The sequence below is a fragment of the Cadophora gregata genome (genome assembly GCF_030347475.1).
Source record: "Cadophora gregata isolate MNR1 chromosome Unknown scaffold_14, whole genome shotgun sequence".
NCBI lineage: Eukaryota > Fungi > Ascomycota > Leotiomycetes > Helotiales > Ploettnerulaceae > Cadophora > Cadophora gregata.
In genome coordinates this window covers 1434911-1447886 of record NW_026695937.1, presented here as the reverse complement: position 1 = coordinate 1447886, position 12976 = coordinate 1434911, and positions in this window count along the sequence as shown.

Sequence of the window (12976 nt, the reverse complement as noted above, 5' to 3'; positions counted from 1 at the left end):
TTTAAGGGTATTTTTATAGTTCGGATAGCTTAGTTTACTATTTCTAATTAAAGAGGTATAAACTAAGCTAAGCGAGATTACCTTCTTTAACCTCTTATATATTACCTTTTTATCTTCTTTACTTTCTTTTTATATTAGTTATAGATTTTAAGAGAATCTTAATTATATTTTAAATCACTTAATATTATTAATATATAAGACTATTATTATAATATTATGACTACTAGTGCTATAAAGACAGGACGTTATATAGAGTACTACCTTATATACTAATTAATAGAATATAAAAATAAAAGTCATCTCTTAAGAATCTAAAGTTATAGAAAAGAGAGAGACTTAAAGGCTCTTAAAACTATATACTCGAGAAAAGAGGCTAGCTAAGGTACTTCCTAAAGGGGATAGCTATAGCTATAGCCGAGCTAGCTAGAGGTAAAAGGGGTATCTTTACACTTTATATACTATATAGTGTTATACTACCTCCTTATCTAAAAAAAGCTTATTCTTAAGTGTCTATTTAACTCTTTATTATTATCTAACTTATTATAGTTATTAATACTATCTTCTTAAGCTTTTATCTACTTTAAGAGCGCGACTAGAAGGCTAGCTTACTTAAGATATTATAAGTGGAATTCGCAGAGCTTATAAAGTGTATATTTAAGGTTAGACACTAGGTACTATATAAGGTTAATATCCTTATTTAACTATAAGACTTTATATAATAAGTTATTATATTACTTTTAATAAGCTAGTATAGCTTTGACTTTTTATTTATTATCGCCTATTATATTAATAGGCGGCAAGGGCTATTAGACTTGTCTTAAGAGTAAGTTATTAAGGTGCTAGTGTAGCTTATTAAGGAGAAAGATATTATAGATTTTTATACTTAATAGGATTTTTAGCTTATATAAGTTATATACCTTTTTTAAGACTTTAAAGAGGCTATTAGTAAAGTTATCTAACTTATAAGAAGGCTAGAGTATATTATAATACCGCCTATTAAGCTATATAAAGTCGCTTATATTAAAGTCTATAGCGTAACAGGATTTATTATAAGCTCTAGATATATAGTCTTAAGCTTAGAGTAAGTGAGATTTTACTATATCTTACGCTTTTTAATAACATAAGGTATATTTTATAGCTTAATAAGCGTTTAGCTTATTTATTAGTAAAGCTAAGTCTAAGAGGTCGATTTTTTAATTTTATATGATTTAAAGAGTATAACTATAAACTACTTTATAAAGAGATAACTTACTAAAAGAGTCATGAGGTAATATAAGTTAAGTGTAGTTTATAATTAATAAAAATTCGAACTAGTTATCTTAGTAGTAGCTAATAAAAAGCTAAAAGTATCTTTATAAGTACTAGTTATATATTTTAGTTTAGCTATCTATCTATAAGTAGTTAGCTATTAATAGCTTATATTAAGAGCTTAAGATTAAGTTAAATTACTTCTAAAAAGTGGAAATAAACTAAGGCTCTTTATTTAAAGTTATACTAAGTAAGGCTCTGAAATACTTATAGATATAGTAAATATATAATATAATAAGCTTTTAAGAGTTAATACTTTTCTAGTAAGAGATAGAAATAGCTTATTTACTAAACCTATTAATAATAATAAGTATATTATTATAGTTATATTTATCTGGAAAAAACAAGTAAAAGTCTATAGTCACGTGTTTTTAAGGGCGTGTAGGCACTAGTAAAGGGTAGAGAAAGCTAGGCTTCTTATCTTTAGAGACTTATATTTAATAGTAAGTATAGTAATTTATATAATAGCGCTATACTATAGTTAATATACTATACTACTAATATTAAGCTAATAGTAGTTATAGCGTCTTTTAAGCGCTAGGGTATACTATTTTAATTCTATCGTATATCTCTTAAATAAAAAGAGTCTAAAAGTAGTCTATATTAAGTATAATAAGGCAGTTATTATAAAAGAGGAGGTCTTTTTTTATAGTAAGCTTACTTAAAGCGTCAGAGAGAGCTTACTTTTATAAGGCTTAAAGGAAAGTAATAGCTTTATTTACTTTAAGGACTTAGTAGATTATAAAGATAAGCGAGGAAAAGCTTGCGATATTTAAAGAAGAGATTATAGCGTTAATAGGCTATATAAGATATAAGTTCGCTATTAAGAGGTTAAGGTCGACTTAGTTATATTAAAGGAGCTATTATAAGCGCTAGCCTCTCTTAGTAGTATTTTATATATTTAGTTCCTTACTTTACTAAGAGAAGGCGTTTATAAGAGGGTTTTATATACTTAGATAGTAAGTGATTATAAAGTTATAGTTAGTAAGTAACTTAGCTTAGTAAGCTTATTAAGTATTTAGCTGTTTTAAGGTTATAAAGTATTTAAAAGCCTTATGATCTATTATTATATAAATCTGTTAAAGGGAGTATCGTGTACTGTAGGGAGGAGCTTCATGTAGTGTGAAAGTCTTGATTTATTAAGGTATTCTAGAGCTCCCCTATAAGAGGAAGCTCTAGAAGTTCTAGTTATATAAGTAGCCTCTAGTTGGCTAGAGCGCCTTAGGGAGTGCCTCAGGTGCGTCAGGTGCACGACACACCCCCTCGCTTAGCTTTATAATAGTAAGCGAAGCGACGTAAATAGTGCAGATAATACTACCTGAACTATAATAGGAGTTAATACTAACTGATAGCGTCAAGTCTTAAGCGCCTAGTAGCTTTAAATATATAAACTAGGTAAGTCCCCCGGAACGCTCTTTCCTTAAATAACAACTTCGATATAATATTAGTAAATATAGCTAAAAGCTCCTACGCCGCCCGCGCCTTACGCGCCTCTAACCTCGCCGCTACTTATATAGTAAAGAAGAAGACTATAAGTTATTAATTTAAAGATTCCGATATAGTTAGCGTTATAAGAAATTATTAGAACTACGCTAATACTTATAAAATAGGCCCGTAGCTACTGTAGCTCCCCTGCCGCTGCTACTCTACTACTACTACTATTACTATTACTACTACTAGTACTAGCACTAACTCCTGCCCGCCGCCCTACTATAGCAGGGGCTATCCGTACTATACCTTACAGCTACTATATTCGCAGTAGTTTATAGGGTACGCCGGGCGACCCCTATCGTAACGAAGAGATAGCTTCACGCTATTTTTATTATTATAAAAATAATAAATTAGGTTATATCGCTACCCTTACCCGTGCCGCTGAACTCTTCACTAGCTACTTAGTAGCCCGGGCCCTCCTAGAGGGCACACGCGTAAGTGTTTCCTTATATTATAGTATTAGAATAACGAAGTATTAAGGTATTAATATTAAAGTACTAAGCGAGGCTAACTCTATAATATATATAAGCTCTTATAGTCCGCCGGCCCGCTATTCAGAAGGCCTTAGAAGCTAAGGAGAACAAGGATAAGAATAAGGATAAGATCTATACCGCTATCTGTAAGTTATAATAGTAATCTTATAGATTTCAGATATTATCTAACTATTAATATCAGCCGCTACTTCTACTCTTACCTCTACTCTCTATAAAGAGACTACTATACCCTCCCCCCGCCTTGTTTTTAACGCTATAAGAATAGGCTCCGGCTCTACAGGAGCTACTATTATCGCCCCTGCGGCACGTTTAGCTTTACATACCTCTACTTTAGTAAAGGTTAATATTATAGCTAGCGCTACCCGGCAGTTAATTAACTTTCTCCTCTCTCCTTAGTAAGCAGTATAAGCTTTACAACCTTTAAGTAATAGCTTAAGAACATTACCCCTTTATTATTATAGTTCGGGCTAGCGTATTAGTATAGCTTTATAACCTAGAAGTCGCAGCTTAGGATCAGGTCCCTTACTCTTCGCGTTATTTTAGCGCGACTTTATAACCCTAAAGTAGTAGCTTAAGATCAGGTCCTATAATTCTACCTCTTCTCTCCTCTCTAATAGCGTTTAAAAACTATAAATATAAAGTAAAGGAAACGTGATAAAAGAAAGTGTTTATATAGATTATATAGCTTAAGTAAGCTTCTTAATATTAGCTCGAGAGTCTTAAAAGTTTAAAAGAGTAATAAATACTTTAAACTTCTGCCTTAGTAAGTTTTTAGTTAAGCTATCGGCTAGTATATCGTTTATTAGGAGATATATCACCTAAAAACTCCCCTTTTTATACTCTTATTATAGCTATATATTCTATATATCGACGTACTAAAGCTTCGTTAAGATTCGCTAGTTCTCTTTAACTATTAGCTAAATCATCTATTTATTATCGCAGAATATATTCTACAGAGCTCCTATATTAAGCCTTAGCTCTTTAAAGAACCTTTAAAGCGCTATTACCTCCTTAGCAGTCTATTCTACACTAAGAAGCTCTACTTTAGTTGTTGAAGTAGTAATAGTGTTTTATCAGGAGACTTTCTAAATAATAGCTCCTCTAAATAGTATAATTAGGAATCCTTAGGAGGAACAACGCGATTTAGTATTATCTATAAAAGACGCGTCTAAGGTAATAAGAAGGTATATCTCTTTGTCCTTCTAACTATAAATAATAGCTAGGAATCTTAAGCTAAACAAATATTATATAGTCTAATTGACTACCTCCAAGTATAGCGCACTTAGGTTAGTAAGGAAGTATGATAGTTAAGAAGTTATAAAGGCGATATCTAGCCGGAGTATAATAGCTATATATAGCACTAACTTAACTTTCTCTTAATATTCCTTAATTTACTTGAAAGTTACTATACTAAGGTTCTTAACTAGCTTATAGTACAGGAGAGGTGTACTAAGGTACTTCCTATCTACTATATTAAACTTCTGAGCTATCTTCTTAATATAAATATCATATAAGAGAGATACTATCTTCTTTTCCTTATTTTATACTACTTATACTCCCAAGAACTATTCTATATCTCCTAAGACTATTAGCTTATACGCCTCGTATAATCTATCTATAATTATCTAGCCCTCTTCAGCGTATCTAATATAATATAAGACCTGAATATTATTAACGTAGAACGTTATAAAAATAGTCTTATACTAGTTTATAAAGATATATAGCTTCTCCGCGAGTAGAGACAGGTCTAGCTTACTAAGTGTCTTTACAAAGTCGCTATACTAGAGTATAAGTGAGTCTCTTAAGCTGTAGAGCGCTTAGTTAATTTCTACTACTATTCCTAGTCTTTTCTAGCTTTCCGAAGGGAAATATAAGACTAAGGCGCTCCTCTTATCTCTCTTTACATTAATAAAGGCGTTAATTACGTTAAACTACTTCACTTCTAAGTCGAATTAAGCCGCTAGTACTATTATAACTCAGAATAACCTCACTATAAGTATAGCTGCGTAAGTTAAGAATATCATAGAGTTATCTTATATATTACCTCGTATTATAATCCAAGACTTATAACACTTGAGCTATCCTATAGAATCTACTTTATAAGTAAATACCTACTTTAAGGGAATCAGTAAAGTAGCTACGTCTTCCCTAGGAATTAGTCTCTAATAGTCTCGAGCTTCCAAGTTTAATATCTCCCTTTCCGCGTTAGCTTTAAACTACTTACTATATAAGTAACTCTCTAGCTCCCTCTAGTTCTTAAGTAGCTTTAGGAGCTTCCCTTAATATTAGTTTTATAAGTTAGAAGCTCTTACCTCTACTCAGATATCTAATATAGCACTTAAAACTACTATATAAAATATAATAGTATTATAGCTATTAGCTTATATTAGAGTCTTACTACAGAAGGTCGTAGTAAATTCTTAAAGGCGCGAGTAGCTATCTTATCTTAGAGCTACTACTATAGAGTAATAGCTACGTGCGATAAGCTTTTCATATTCTCTCTAAGCTTCTTAAGTTACCTAGATTCGATTATACTCTATTACTCGCTACTATTAGCAGCTATTTCTAACTACCTATAGAAACTTAGTCCCTATCGCTTTAGAAGGAGCTTCTAGAAGCTTAATAACCTATTACTTAAGGTCTTATAGCTATCAGCTAAGTAATATAACTTAAGGGTATATTCGTTAGCGCGCCTCCTTAATACCTAGACTAGTATTATTACTACTTATAGCGTCCCTCTAGTACTAGGGTAAGAGATAATTAGTCTCTATAACTTTAGTATCTCTTAGGGCGCCTTAACTTAACTTCTTATAAGGAGTTAGATCTCTACTACTATTAGCGAAATTATTATTATAAAGGATTATATTATTACTCTCTACCCCTAAGATCTAACTCTTATAAGGGGGTAATTCAGAGGTCTAAGGGAGCTCTAGTGAGTCGACCTCTATTAGCTCTTATACCTCTAGTACTACCCCTGAGCTTTATAGAAGCTCTATCGGAGTAATATCTATTAGTTCTAGTACTTCCTTAGCGACTAGTATAGTAGTCTTAATACTAACGTTAGCCTTAAATACAGCTTCGTTTAGTTCAGCTGTATATTCCGCTATAACTACGTCGGTAATATTACTAATACTATACTTTATATCTAAAGTAATAACGTTCTCTTCTAGGTCCTTAATAAGCTCCCTTAGAGTAAAGGTAGGTTAGCTAACCTTCCTCTCTTTCTCAGGGGAATAGAACATTATCTTATTAAACCGGATATTACATGTGATTATTACACGGCGTAGCTAGGGCACCTAGATCCTATATAAGTTAGAAGTAATATAACTAACTAAGTATCTAACGTACGCCCTAGGGCTAACTTTAAAGCCTTTATAATTCCTTCTAGCCTCTCTATCAGTTGTAACTAAATATACACGCGCTTTATACGTGTATACTCTACTCTAGTTAAGTCTTAAGTTAGTTAAGAGCTTCTTTACTATTAGTAGATCGTACTACTAAAAATAGTTCCGAAACTATTCCTAGAGTACTTAATTTGGACTTCTTATCCCTCAGCGTGCGAGAGGACTTATATTATAAAGGTAGATTACTATATAATATACCTCTAGGTAAAGCTTCTCCGGCAGGTTCGCCTAAACACGTATCTTAATAGATTTAGTAATAATCTCCTGTCCTACGCGCTTTACACTACCTATAAGTTCTTTAGTATATAACAGGGGATTCTCTACCTCTATCCCTTCTCTTATAATCTATTCCTTATACCTTAACATGCCTCGAATAGCTATAACTAAAGTATTATTATCATACTAAATAATATAGACTAATAGTCTATATTAACACTTAGTCTAACGCTTAAAGTTCTCTAAGACTAGTATAATATGGCTAGCTGACTTACTTAGTAATATATAGCTAAAGAGCTTCCTACTATACTTATCCTTAATAACAAGTAGCTAGCGAGTACTATTATAACTTATATTAAAGTTAAATAAGTCCTAGAGGATTCAGTAGAATAGCCTAGCTGCCTTATTCTTTAACTCCTATCTTAATATGACGTTTCCGGCGTAAGTAATAATATAGTCTTTACACTAGATTCTTAATACTCCGTTAAATTATACGCCTCTCCCTGCTTTAAGTAATACCTATAGAGCACTCTCTCCTAAATAGCTTATACGTAGGTACTATAGTTACAGAGTTACAAAACGCTTCTTAAGTAGTTAACTTAACGATTAGAAACCTTACTTATTTAAGCTATAACTTAGAGTTAGGTATATTATAATAAGCGTGCGTATTAAGGTCACTAGGTTATAAGAGCGATAAGAGTATCTGAAAAGCTTATATTTAAAGAAAGTTAGGTTAAACTTTCGAACTAGCTATCTAATAACTACGCTTATCTAAACCTCCCTATACTATAAAGTAGTATCTTTCCCTAAGTACTATAGCCTAGCGTCTTTTAGTAACGCCTCTAAGATAATATTAATATAGAAATCACGGACTATAGTAATATTATTAAGTGATAAGTCTTAAGTATTTAAACTATTTAGCTTAGCTAAAGAGCTCTTAAATACTTGTTTCCCTCTGCTAACTACTAGAATTCGTTATATTCCAGCTTCTATATAGTTATTATCAGTTAATCTCTTAAAGGAACTTAGAACTAGCTTATTCTCATAATTAACTAAGTACTAAGCGCCGTAATTATTAACTAAGGTACTTTCTAAGAGTACGTAAGGAATATTAATAAAGTCCGTAGCATAGATTCCGAGCGTTTTTTTTAAGGTCTAAGAGCTTTAAATTAATAGTAACTATATTAATATTTCCGGGGTACTTCCCTTTAGCTTACTAAGATAATAGTTCTTAGTCCTTACCAGGCTTCTTCCTAGTAATCTAAGTTATAAAGATAGTAGTCTAGCTTTCCTTAGAGATCTCTTAGCGTAGTTCTACGTACTTAGGTGCTTAGATAATCTTATAAATCCTCTTAATTTACTTGTTATTTAGACGGAATCTTATACTATTAGCTTAAAAGCTATTATAGGTAAAACAAAGCTTCTAGCACTTAATTAAAGGGTGCTAGTATCTAATTCCATAGGGGCAGTCAGTCTTCCTATCTCCTTAATTTAAATAAGAGCGATTCTAAGAGCTTCCGGAATAGTCTTACGAGCCTCCTATATTAGAACAACTACCTAGTATCAGCGTAGCGTAGAAACTATTAGCTCCCTTGCCTCTGTTCCAGTAGTGCTCCTTTATATTCGCTATAAACACTAGACCGTACTTCTCTAGCGTTATACTATACTAACATCCTAGAGTGTTATCTCTTATAATATCAGCGAGTACTTAAGTAGCCTAAGTCTCTAACTAAATTAATACTACGTTTAGGAAAGCTTGTATATTACGTACTTCTTATATATTAGGAATATTATATACTCTTATAAGACGGAAGTTCTTTTACTATAGCTTATACTATATACGAGGTTTAATTCACGACTTCTTATCTTAACGTGTTAGTAAGCTAAGTATATCAGTATAGTCCGAAATAATAGAGGTTAGTACTACTGCGTCTGAAGGTGCTATATCACGCTTAATAGACCTAACTAGTACTTATAGTCCTACGGCGCCCTTAGCTGTGTTATTATTAATTACGTTAGTTAGAATAGACTAGCTAATAGTACTATTTACCTAGTTAAAGAGGTTCTAAATACAGTTATTAAGCGCTATCTATTTAGCTAGCTTATTTAAGTACTCCTTTATTCGAGCTTCCTAGAGTACCTTAATATCTTTAAACTTAGCTTCTAAGAGCTTACTTATAGATACTAGCAGTTCTATTATACTCTCTCTTTCCTTAGTAGTAATAGTGTTCTATTTCGCTAGTAAATCTAGGTCAGCTTATATTAATAACGCTATCCACTTACTAAGGCGACTATTTATCTCCTCCTATATAGAATCGTTAATACTTAAGAGATTCAGTCGTTACTTAATAATATTTCTAATATCATTAGTATTAGAGTTAATAAATCTCTAGATTCCTTTAAGTTCAGTATAGTACTAGAAGGTCGTCTACTACTAGAGCTACTACTTTCTCTAATCGAGAGTATCGCCCTTATATTTAATTAACTTATCTTAAAGGTATATCGATATATCTGAGAGGCTTTCTATAGAACTAATAGCGTTAAAAGTATTTCGGGAAGTTCAGGGAAGTATTTAAAGGAGTTCTTCAAGTAGCAGTATAAGTATCTCTTAACACTACCTGCAACTCTACTTATACTATATAGTATACTCGTATAGTAGCTTAAATAAGCGAATATAGCTCTTAACTATCGTGTACTATAGGGAGGAGCTTTATATAGTATGAAAGTCTTAATTTATTAAGGTATTCTAGAGCTCCCCTATAAGAGGAAGCTCTAGAAGTTCTAGTTACATAAGCAGCCTCTAGTTGGCTGGAGCGCCTTAGGGAGTGCCTCAGGTGCGTCAGGTGCACGACAGGGAGTTAGTAAGCTCTGCTTACTAATAGCTAAAAGAGCGAATAATAGTAAGTATCTCTTTATTATAAATAGTATAGTTAAGCTTAGCTAGAAGTATAGTCTTTAAAAAGAAGGTAATAAGAAACTAGTCTTTACTATACTATTAGGAAAGTATACTTATAATTATATTATTACTTGTATCTATCTTAAGAAAGTAAGGTAAGTCTTATTTATAGTATTAAAAGAGAGGCGTACTAGTTAAAGTGTACTTAAGATAGTTAAAAGTATCTTAATAATTTATAAAAAAGATAAAAAGAATATTACTTTTTATTAGTTAAATAAGAGGTTTCACTATAATTTTATAGTCTTAAATAAAGCGTTAGTAAAAGTTATAAAAGCTAAAGAAAGATTATATACCTTTTATAGTTTAAAAGTATTACTATTAATAAATAATAGCGACTTTCTTAAAGTTTACTTTAAAGCTAAAAGTAGAAATAATAAAGCTTAAGTACTTTATATAAGTAATATTAAACTCGCTCTTTTTTAAGTCTACTTAAAAGCTAGCGTTAGTGAGCTTTTTTAAGACTCTCTTTATATAAAAGCGATACTTAGTAAGGTTATCTAAATAGATAAGAATATCGTCTAAGTATATAGTATAAAAGTTATTAAGGTAGTTAAAGAGAATATTATTTATATAGCGTTAATATATTATAAGGCTATTTGTAAGGCTAAAGGGGAGAACCTTATACTTATACGCTCTATATTAAGTACAGAAGGTAGTATATTCTTTAAAGGCTAGGTTTATTTGAATTTAATAAAAGGCTTATTAAATATTTAGCTTTATAAAGACTTTAACACTTAAGATATAGGTAAGAGTCTTATTAATAAAAGGTAAAAGGTACTAATCTTTTTAAGTAAGGGAATTTAAGACTTTAAAGTCGATATATAAGTAAAGGAAGCTATTAGCTTTTTAAATAAAAAGTATAAGAGTAGTAAAGAGAGACTAAAAGGGCTTAATAATGCCTTTATCTAAATTATCTATAATATACTTCTTAATAGCCTCGAACTTATCACTAGATATCTTATATAAAAAGGAATACTTAAAGCTTTTCTCGCCTTCTCCTTTAAGCTTAATTTTATAGTTATATAAGCGATATAGTAAGAAAAGGTTACTTTCTAACTTTAAAAATATATAAGTGTATTTCATGTATTCTATAAGAATAAAAGGCTCTAAATCTAATTCTAATAATTATTAAGCGACTTATAGCAGCGTCTAGTAATAAAAGGCGAGGTTAATAGTTAACTTAAAGATAATAGTAATACGTTAGTCTTATAATATCGAGTTCTTAAGTAAAGAGTCTATTTTATATAAGGTAGCTATAAAGACTTTATTATCTAATTTACGTTTATATATTATATAAAATATAGCCGCGCTTATAATATACACCTTTAAACTAACTGACTTTAATATATTATATAATATATTAGTAATATTATCTCTATATTAACTAGTGTAATTATTAAAGAAACATCTTATTTAAGAGAAAGACAAGGCTTTTATAGACGTAGGCATAAGTATAATATTAGTTAGCTCTTACTATATTTAGTAAAAGGAAGCTATAAGAGAAAAGGCGTGATTTATAGATATTAACTTTAAAAGAGTTATATTTAATATATTTAAATCTAAAAAGGAAGCTATAAGTAAAGTAGTATAATTTATAGATATATTTATAAAAGGGACGTGATTTCTGAAAGAAGCGAGGGAGAGAGGATTAGTAATCGCCTCTTTTAAGAGGTATATAAAAGCGTCTTCTCTCTTTTTTATCTTTTTCCTTTATAACTTACCTAAGCTTAAAGCTAAACTATAATAAATATTATAGTATAGTACTTATAAAAGGGAAAGTCTATTATAGCTATCCTTTATAAGAGTAGAGAATATATTATCTATTTTTTCTTTGTTTTATAGAGAAATTAATAAAGGCTCTATTAGTATTAAAGGCTATTCTCTCTATTTTATATAAGAATTCAGCTAGGAAGCTACTAGAATATTAATAACAATAGGGGAATTAATAGTAGTCTATTATTATTAAGTGCTTTAATACTCGTCTAATTTCTAGTCTTAATAGTTAATATCTTATTAGTATCACTACTGAACTTACTAGTGCTATAAATCTTATATTTAAATATTATAGCTATATAAGATTATAAGTAAGTAGTCTTAAGGCTAGTGTAGTTATTATTATAAGGCGTCTATAAGAACTTAGTATTATACTAGCTATTCTTATTTAAAGATAACTTTATAGTTTCTTAAATAAGTAATTAAAAAAAAAGTATAAGTCTATAGACGCTTATTTATAGTTAGGTTTAATATAATATAATAAGAAATTACCTTACTAAAAGTGCTATTATATCTCTTAACTAAAACAGAGGTTAGTAGATAATAAAGTAAAAGTTTAAGGAAAAAGGAAAAAGACTTAAAAAAAGAAGAATTAATAAAATAATATCTATTAGCTTTAAAGTTAAGAAGTATTAGTAATTAGTATAATAGGCTATTTTAAGAGAGAGTTATTATAGTAGTAAGAGATTTACTTTTAAAGAGCTTTATTAAGTCTAAATATTATATATCTTATATAAGACTTAGAAAAGAGCTTTTACTTAAGCTTATTCTTTTTTTTAAGTAGTAAGCTTAAGGGGTAGTTTAGCTATAGTATCTTTATATATTTTCTTATTATTACTAAAGCCTTTCTTAGAATTTAAGGTCTTTATATTAATAGTATTTATAGCTAGAGTTACTATATATTAAGTATATAACATAAAGTGTTAAAAGAAAGCTAAAAGAGTTAAAGTATATAGTATTTTAGTATATATAAGGAAAGTATAAGATTAAGAGAGAATAATAGGTAAACTCAAGTCTACTTAGTAAGAAGTAATATCTATTATAGTAAGTTAAGTTAAAGATCTTAAAGGTTTAATAGCTCTAGCTAAGGCTTTATATTATATAGCGTAGATAGTTTATTTAGTTATCTATCTTTAGTCTTTAGCTTAAATAGCTACTACCTACTTTTTAAGAGTATTATAGCACCTATATTTTAAGTATAATTAGCGATATAGTTTAAGTAAAAGCTTATCTTAAAGGTTTATTTATAAGATAGTCTTATTAAATATTCTAGTAGTTTAAGCTAGTGTTTAAAATTAGTAATAAAATTCCTAAAAGCTTATAGATAGCTTTAT